The 9,021-nt window shown below is 36.8% G+C and overlaps 1 protein-coding gene and 1 long non-coding RNA gene across 5 annotated transcripts in view; one reads left to right on the top strand and one right to left on the bottom strand.

Annotated features, from left to right (window-relative positions):
- The window catches only part of arhgef12b (Rho guanine nucleotide exchange factor (GEF) 12b), a 104,631-nt gene that overhangs the window by 91,636 nt on the left and 3,974 nt on the right, over positions 1-9,021 (bottom strand). The gene's annotated exons all lie outside the window — the stretch shown is intronic.
- LOC107691756 (uncharacterized) overlaps positions 798-9,021 on the top strand; it is a 25,783-nt gene continuing 17,559 nt past the window's right edge. The window contains exons 1-2 of the long non-coding RNA XR_001634567.1: positions 798-808; positions 7,045-7,046. This is a non-coding gene — a long non-coding RNA (uncharacterized LOC107691756). The remainder of the gene's footprint in view (positions 809-7,044; positions 7,047-9,021) is intronic.

Raw genomic sequence — 9,021 nt, forward strand, 5'->3', positions numbered from 1 at the left:
AAAGCCTGTCTAATTAATTGAGTTTTACAGTTTCTTTACCAAATTCTGTTTTCCATTATTTTCTGGATTCCATTTTAATGGCTCCATTAAATTTTAATAATCAAAAGCATCTCCAATTAATTGATTTTATTTTTTTTAAGTTTTTTCCCCCTTTTTTCCAGAAATACTGCACGTTTACATTTTTCTCCTAAATAAATTCTGGTAAATAATATTTCTGGTAAATACTCCTTTAAAAATTGTTTTTTGATTATAATTGTATTATTAGTAGACTAGAACACGTGGATGTGTTGTCATTCTTACACTATAATACTGAACTTTGATTTCAGTGATTTGGACTATGAGATGGACACTTGCTTCTTGCACTCTGTTGCACTTTACTTTTGCTTTAAAAAAAGGATTTCATAAAAATTTGGATTTCATTTGGTTTAATAAAATATAGTTTAATAAAATATTCCCAAGTAAAATTGTTGATTTTTTGTGGGAAATTAATCTTTAAGATTAATCGATAAATTAGTCGATAGATTAATCTAAATAAAAATAGTCGTTAGTGGCAGCCCTAATCCAGATCATGCCGTTTTAATGGAGAATTTTTTTTCTTAATGTTGCAAATGCAAAAACAATATTTAAATATACTGAATATCGGAGATAAAGAAGGACAAGCAATCAACAAGGGTCTAGCATACTAGGATTGACTAAAGAAATTAAGTATAAGATCATTTCCATTTGTTTATCATTTTGTAGTCACTATATAATTCCTTTACTTCGTTTTGTGTTATTTCATAACTTAAACTTTACAGTTATATAAAATGTGGATAATAATAAAAAATACTGTAGGTGTGTCCAAACTTTTGACTCGTATTGTCCAAAAACAAATATTAAAAATGTATATAATAGTACTTTACAACTTGCTTAATAATTTATATTTTAGAAGTATAAAATGCTCAATACCAAATTGTGCTGTTTGAAACAGAATAGAAATGAGCTAAACCTGGAATTAGGAAAAGAATGTTAACACAAGGCCTGTGTCTGTAGAGCTTATATCAACAATCTATCTCAAGTCCTCACAAGAGACCAAACGACAAAGCGTCAAAGTAAACTTCAATCCTGCCTTTTCAGGCCAAACATGTCAGCAACTCCCAAAGCGAAAGCACTACAACTGTACAACAATCCCCGTTTTGTTTCTATAACATTGTATTTAGACGTGGGCGTCTCTAAATGACAAGGAAACACCGCTAAAGACCATTAGAAACGGTTCTAGAAGTAAATTATTTGGGATAAAGTTGACAAGAGGGTGCTGGTACAGTAGCGTTCGCCCTGAGGGAAACTCAACAGGTGAAGTTCACAGTGCAGCATTCCATTGGCTAAAGCCAATCTCCGTGAAACAACCTTATTATCATAAACAAAATTAATATACACTATGTGGGTTAAAACATTCTTATATTCTAACGCTTAGGTTTTTATTCCACAAACAAAAATAAAACTGTTTCGGAAAAACTGTAAGTTAGATGACATTCCTCCAGGCAGCGATACTTACAACATTGTCGCTTTTATTCGGATAAGCAACTCGTCCTCCGCCTCTCACGGGCATCCTGATTTCTCTGTTCAAAAAACTACTTCAGCGCTGGAATAATGGCGATTATTTCGGATCTGTCGTTGTCGTCAGCCTCTTGGATTCAGCATGGCTTTGAGCAAAAGATCCTAGTGGAATCGTTGCTGGTGGAGCGATCAGCGTCTGAGTACGCGAAGGCAGAGCCTGGGAAACATTTTTGCTACAAGCGACTTTCAACCCAAGCCAACCTACTTCACGATTGTACCAGTTACGGGAAAGGTATGTCATGTGCTCGCGCCCAGCTTATGTATAAGCCCTGCGTTGTAATTAAAGAATACCTATATAATATAAACAACATAGTTACAATTTATCAATAATAATCCAGTTTAGTCTGTGGTTTAATAAAATATAGTTTAATAAAATATTCCCAAGTAAAATTGTTGATTTTTTGTGGGAAATTAATCTTTAAGATTAATCGATAAATTAGTCGATAGATTAATCTAAATAAAAATAGTCGTTAGTGGCAGCCCTAATCAGCTGCGACTCTGCAATTGGATACTATTATGCACGTCTCGTGTTTATAAGAGCAAAAACTTCTGATTGGCTAGTAATGTTAGTTTTGTTGAGAGTGAAAGCTGTGTTCCTCTCATACATTGGTAGGCGAACTCATGAACTCGAACGTGGTATCAACAAGTGTTTTTTAAATGTAGGACGACTATCTTTTTTTTTCCCACAGCCAAACGCCGCACACCGGAGATCCAGCACGGTGCCGGAGAACTTTAAGCCCAGATAATGGCATAGTTAATGTTTCTGACTAACTACTGTAATAAAACAATAATAATGTTTAATACAACATTTGGAAATCATAAATGGCTAGCATCTTTGAACAAATGAGATTCCTTGCCATCAAAACTGCAATTAAAAGCTTGAATAAAAGTAGAAGACTAGAAAAGATCTGATTCGGAGCAAGAAAAATTGAGAAAGATGACCTCATGTTATTTAAGAGATCACCATTACGGCATCATTCAGCATATCTGTTTTTCAAGAATTTCTCAATCTCTCACAGACAAACACAAACACGCTCGCACACATTTTCTGTGCAGCCAATGAGAGTGGCACATAAAATGCTGACTAGTGCTGCCGACCATCAGCTGACCAAACAAAGCAAAGCCTGCCTTCCATCAACAAAACCAGCCTAGCTGGGAAAAGCTTGGCAGGTGGCCCTGCTCCATACATGTTCTCCATTCTCTGCTCATTTCAATCCATAAAACTAGAAAAAGATTGAACCCTACATAGAATGAATCAGATTCATATCAAATACGCCCCATGTCATTTGCAACTGGTTGGTTGTAAATCATCACATGAATGTGAGTCTAAAAATGATTTGTCAGACACTAGGTTCCAGCAGACCTGCAAGATTAGTGTCAATGTAACTTTATATGGAGCGAGCATCTGTCATCGTAGCAGGATGTACCTGATGGTATCTTTCCCACAATCCTGTCTCATGTGCTGAGGGTCTGATCTTTCAGAATCATAGCAAAGCATGGCTCCCTCCAACCATTTGTCCAAAATGTTGTGTTGGTGACAACTAATCGTTCAATAAAGATCATGACAGACAGCCAAGAGCTAAAATGCTGGGTCAAATTCAGGTTTGTGAAGATCATGTTCCTGCAGGTCTTGTACAGGAACTTCATCTGACAAGACTTTTGCTTTATTGTTAACAAAAAGTAATTTGAAAGGACAATATGCCTGGCAAGATTTCATAATCAATTAGTTTTAGTTTCAATCAACAGATATGCATTATTTTTTATTTCTGCCATTATTATTTCTACCAGTTATCACTATTATATTTTAAGAGGTTTTCCAATCTATTTCAAGTATTCTCAAATTAAATTGAAAATGTAAATTAAAGCTGAATAAATTTTAATTTATTATTTTATAAAATAGTTTTTCCTGTTTTGATCTAATGTTACGCTGAATGCTGTGGAATAAAAAACACAGTATAAAGTATATGAGGTTTAAATGTGCCAATTTATGCAAATAATTAGTTACTTTACCTGTAAACTGTTGTTTAGCTAAAACCTGTTATAAGCTTTTCTTGATTAAACATGTTACATGACGTTATACTGTACACATCAGTGTAAGATGCACTTATTGAGGCTGCAATTTCCTAATACATTCACATCAACATAGAGCCAGGAATTTGTGAACAAACACTTCAGCTTGTTCTGTTAAGCCCCGTTCACATTAGCAGTGACTCATGTCACCAGGGTCTGGCGATGAGGTTGCTAGTGGGCGTTCTCAATACTGGTTGCCTTGACAGCGAATCAGGTTTCTTGCCGCTAAGTACAAACATTTTGGAGACAAAAGACTAAATATAATCTAAATCTAAATTAAATCCGTACATACAAACAAAAATGAATGAGAAACAGAGCCTACTTTCTTCCATTGCATATGTTTATCTACGGCGCTGAGAGGAGAACGATCACATGAGCTCTACTGTCTTCTTTCCTATTGGCTGTCGCTCCCGAAAGTCGCTCTGCATTTGCATAAAGTTGAAGGATTCTGAACTTTGTCGCGTCGCTGGACACGCCCCATTCGGTCGCCAACGGCCGCTGTCGCTCGTGTCGCCGGAAATCACCAGCTCTACATTGAAATGAATGGGATTGTGTCGCTTTGCTGTTGCATGTCGCTTGTAGTGTGAACGGGGCTTTAGACTTGATCTCCAATAAAAGATATTTAAAGTGATGTCTAAAGAACATGTCTGTATCTTAATGGGAAAAAAATTACACCATATTGTTCTGCTAAACAACAAATAAGTGTGCTATTCTCTCTATAACTAAACGTGTTTGTTAATGGCTGCATGGAGGTGGCCTGTGCTTCACTGTTTTTTTTTAAATAATGAAATACAGTGGGCTGCAGTGTTTACAGTACTTGTAGGTTGACACTTTTAACGTGACTAATGTAGAATTTTTATTGGCCTGTTCAGACCAGAGGTTATTTATAAATGAATTAATCATTATACAGTGGGTACGGAAAGTATTCAGACCCCCTTCAATTTACTATATAAAAGTATATAGATACAGATTTACACACAGAAATTAATGAATTATTGATTAAAGAAAATGCTAAAAATAAAAGTTACAGCAACTAACTGTAACTTTTAACATACAGAATGTCCGTGTCATAAATAAAGCAACAAAGCAGCTCCATTTCTTCCCATGATGCACTGCTGGTGGCCGGCAGCTCTGTCAGGAAGAGCTTGTGGCCTGGCCCAGTTGACAGACATTGTTTATTAGTGATGTCACCACTTCCCGAGACGGCCTCGGGGTTAAAAAAAAAAAAAGACCACAGATAAGCGAAATGCTGTGACAAAGAGCAAGCTGTACGATACAGCCTTCAGCAAACATTCAGTGCCATGATACTTGTTACAAGCTAAATGAATCCACTACTACAAATAAGAACACAGACATTTTTGGTGTCTGTTTAGTGAAGGTTAGTTAGCAGTTAGCAGTTAACTAACATTTCAGATAACATTACAGTCCTGGAGGGTTATGAGGACTCAAGCTCATATTTGCAATGACGTATAGTTAACATTTAGTTGATGTTACAGTACAGACTACAATATTATGCATACACAGCAAAAACAAGTTTTTCTTTGGTGAGGTTCTTTCAGAAGAACATGAGGGTGAGTAAATTACACTTTTCATTTTTAGGTTAATTATTCCTTACAAATAAAATCATAAGTAACATTTTTCTTCAAAACCTATAAATGGAAAAGGAAAGTCTGAATCCAAGATCTAAACGAAAGTGCTGTTAAAAATTTAGCTTTGGTTAAAAGAAATTAATTTAAAATTGTTTTAATTTTTTCCAACTTATGATTTCTTGTAGGGCTGCACGATATATCGTTTAAGCATCGATATCGCGATGTGCGCATCCACGATAGTCACATCTCAGGATGTGTGATGTTTAGTAATAGGCTACTGATCGTTATATTTATACTGATTGTTTTCTTTGCTCGCACACAGACACGGTGTCTACACCGGACGCGACAGCTGTACAGAGATACCCATTTTAAATACATTTAGTAGCAGAGCTACTGCACGCGATTTTCAGTGCTGGAATATCCATTTATCCTTTGCTGAAACTTCCGCGTCGTCGTGGAGAGCGCAGGTCACGGTCGCTTAGCAACTGCAGACCCCACGAAAGTGCAAGCTCCCGAGCGCTTTGGAAAGAAGGAGAAAGCGGCACGACTGGCATTTTGCCACGCGTTTTTAGGCGCGACATGTGAACGGCCCCAAAGTCTGTCTACACTGTACTCGACAAAGCGACCGTTGCTCATCATTTGAACTTTGTGTCAGTATGTCATAAAGAGAACGCGGCATCAGTTTATTGTTGGGGATTTGTCATGCCGCGCCGCATCCAGTGTAGACAGACAGCATTACTGATTATAATGGGTTCATTGTATTTTGTCGCGTCGCTCGTGTCCGGCTCTGCGTCTATTTGTGCCTGAAATACTGTGCTCTGCATGTATCCTTGTAAACGCAGATGCTTATGGCTTAGGTGAAGGTAAACAATTGAGAAAGAAAATGGATGTGTAACTAGGGCTGAACGATTTTGGAAAATAATCTAATTGCGATTTTTTTTTACCAATATTGCGATTGCAATTTAATATGCAATCATTTTTTAAAGCTCTTTATGTTCTGTATTATTCGCAATTATTTTTTTTAAAGCTCTTTATGTTCTGTATTATTCAACACAGACAAGCAATAAATCATTGTATAGTATGCCCAACACACTATTCGATAGATTAAACATAAATGTTCTTTTCTGTAGGCCAGGCCTATATGTTACGATGAAATTAGGTGATGCATGAATTGATATGAATGACATTTTTATTTATTATTCTCTTGCTGTTATTTATTTTTTGTGGGTTTCATGCTGTCCGCTAACGCATAGGACACACACACAGGCTTTCCTCCTCACCAACGACATTAAACACCGTGTCTACACCAGACGCAAGCGGCAAAATACAGTAGAAACCATTATAATCAGTGGCACCCGACATTAAACTGATGCCTTGTTCCATTTATGACGTACTGACACAAAGTTCAAATGATTTGCAACGGTCACTAATCGTTCAGCCCTATGTGTAACAGTATATTGGTTTACAGCAGTTTAATGTTCCGGAGTCTTTCTGTGTTATGAGTAGGGTTGGGCCGATAGACGATGCCATTCTTCTTACTCTGTGTATGTGGCAAGTGAACTTTCATGTACTGTAATGCAACAGGCTACCGCTAGCAAGCGGCTAACCTTTTAGTGGCTCCATATAATGCGTTATTTCTTTCACGCTTCAGGCAAATAAATATATTTTCTAGTCTATATTTCCATCTTGTAATGCCGCTGTTTTAGGTTGTTTTTTTTTTTTAAATATAAATTATTTGTAATAAAGCAGACACTGTCTGACCATGTCTACTGTACACTGGACGCGACAGTTGTCGTGCCGCACCACGCTGCACTAAAAGTCTGTCTACACTTGACGCGACAAAGCGACAACTTTGCAAATCATCTGAACGTAGTGTCAGTACAGTTCGTCATAAATAGAACGAGGCATCAGTTTACTGATGGGGATCGTGTCGCATCGCGCCGCATCCAGTGTAGACAACATCACTGGGTTCTACTGTCTTTGTCGGATCGCGCCACTCGCGTCCGGTGTAGACATGGTGTGAGTTTTTTTAATGGGTTATGTTATAGCCCTGCTTGTTTTTAATGTTTTTATGAAATATCTGTATTGACTGCATGATCATATAATCGTATTATTTTGCCACGCAATGAGTAACACTGTTCTAGATCATTAAACATGATGCTATGGTGTCTAAACCTAGTTTTCCTTATTAGGTGATTTACAAAAGAAATCCACCTATTTAGTCATCAAGGCAGCAGCCTTAAGTTTCGGACACAGCCGTTGTGTTACTATGAAAAACAATAGATACATATCTTGAGTTTCTTTCTCACACCTGCACTATTTTTAAAAACATAAAACGCTTTTGTGAAGCTTTGAGATTGAAGTAGTGACGTACAAAAGATTTCCAGGAGAAAAAGGCTTCTGACTCACTCGCTACTGCCAGACAGACAGTTATTCAGACAAATGACGAGAGCTGAGTGGAGCTTTGCTTTGGTGAGACATCTTCAGAGAAAAGACTGGAGAAGCTTTAATACAAGAGCAGCCTCAAGAATAATTCTCCTCCAAAAATGCCAACATGCTCTCTGAACTCACTGCCAAACCTCTAGCTACCCAGTGGAGGAAATCAATATACCACTACAGCAAATGAATGCCATTGATACAACATCTTAGTCACTGTCTATCCATCAAGTAGGTTTGGTCATCTATTTATATTTATAAATATATACACACCAACACCACCATGTATATGTATTTAAAGTGTGTTACTGACCCAGATTTACAATTTGACTGAAGTTCAAAATTGTCTTATTAATTTATGCCATAAATAATTATCATCTACCAATATAAGTAGACTTATGCCCACCAAGACTGCATTCATTAGAGCAAAAATACAGTTAACTAGTAATATTGTGAAATATTGAAATTTAAAACAACTGTTTTCTAAGTTTAAAATGTATGATGGCAAAGCTGAATTTTTGAGCAGCCATTACTCCAGACTTCAGTCTTCGGATCATCACTAAAAACATGATGGCACATCATGATTTTGTATGTGTCATCACATGGTGGTTTGGAGCAAAATATGTAGGTAATCTAAATAAACTTGCAATGGCACATTTATTGCTAAATATGCTCAAGTCGCAACAATTGTTTTCTCTAGTTCACAGTAATTTGGCCCGATTCACTCAAGTCATTTACATCAGCAATGCATCTGCAGTTTCTATTAAGGCTACTGGCCAACTGGCAGGTAATTTACTTTCCAAATCTTTCAGAATAATACAGATCTGAATCAATTTATGAAATTTAAATGACTTTTTTTTTTTTAACTATAAACTGATTATTTTGGGGGCAAAGTACTGATTGTTTACCATTATTTTAATGGAAACTATAATGGTATTGGCAACTAGGGCTGTGCGATATGGAAAAAAAAAACCTATCGCGATTTCTTTGATATATACAGTATGTGTATGCAGAAGCAGCACAGACTCATTTTGCTTTACTCGGCTGTTTACCACTAACACAACATTTATCCATTATTTTGATTTCAAATCCAAACGTTGTTTCTGAAAATGGGCTGTAACATGTCTCTAGGACAGACATAAGGCAAAATAATCACTAGGGCTGCACGATAAATCGCATGCGATATTTAACGCGCATCTTATCAGTAAAGCCGGTTCTGTAATCAGCGGTAAATCTCCATCACCTGCGTGCTTTCACATTGAGCAGCATTAACTACACAGAACCGTTGTTCACTGACGAGCTGCGCAAAACCACGTTCATATTCGCGCGA

The sequence above is a fragment of the Sinocyclocheilus anshuiensis genome, unplaced genomic scaffold (assembly GCF_001515605.1).
Source record: "Sinocyclocheilus anshuiensis isolate Anshui unplaced genomic scaffold, SAMN03320099.WGS_v1.1 scaffold246, whole genome shotgun sequence".
In the NCBI taxonomy this organism is placed as follows: Eukaryota; Metazoa; Chordata; class Actinopteri; order Cypriniformes; family Cyprinidae; genus Sinocyclocheilus; species Sinocyclocheilus anshuiensis.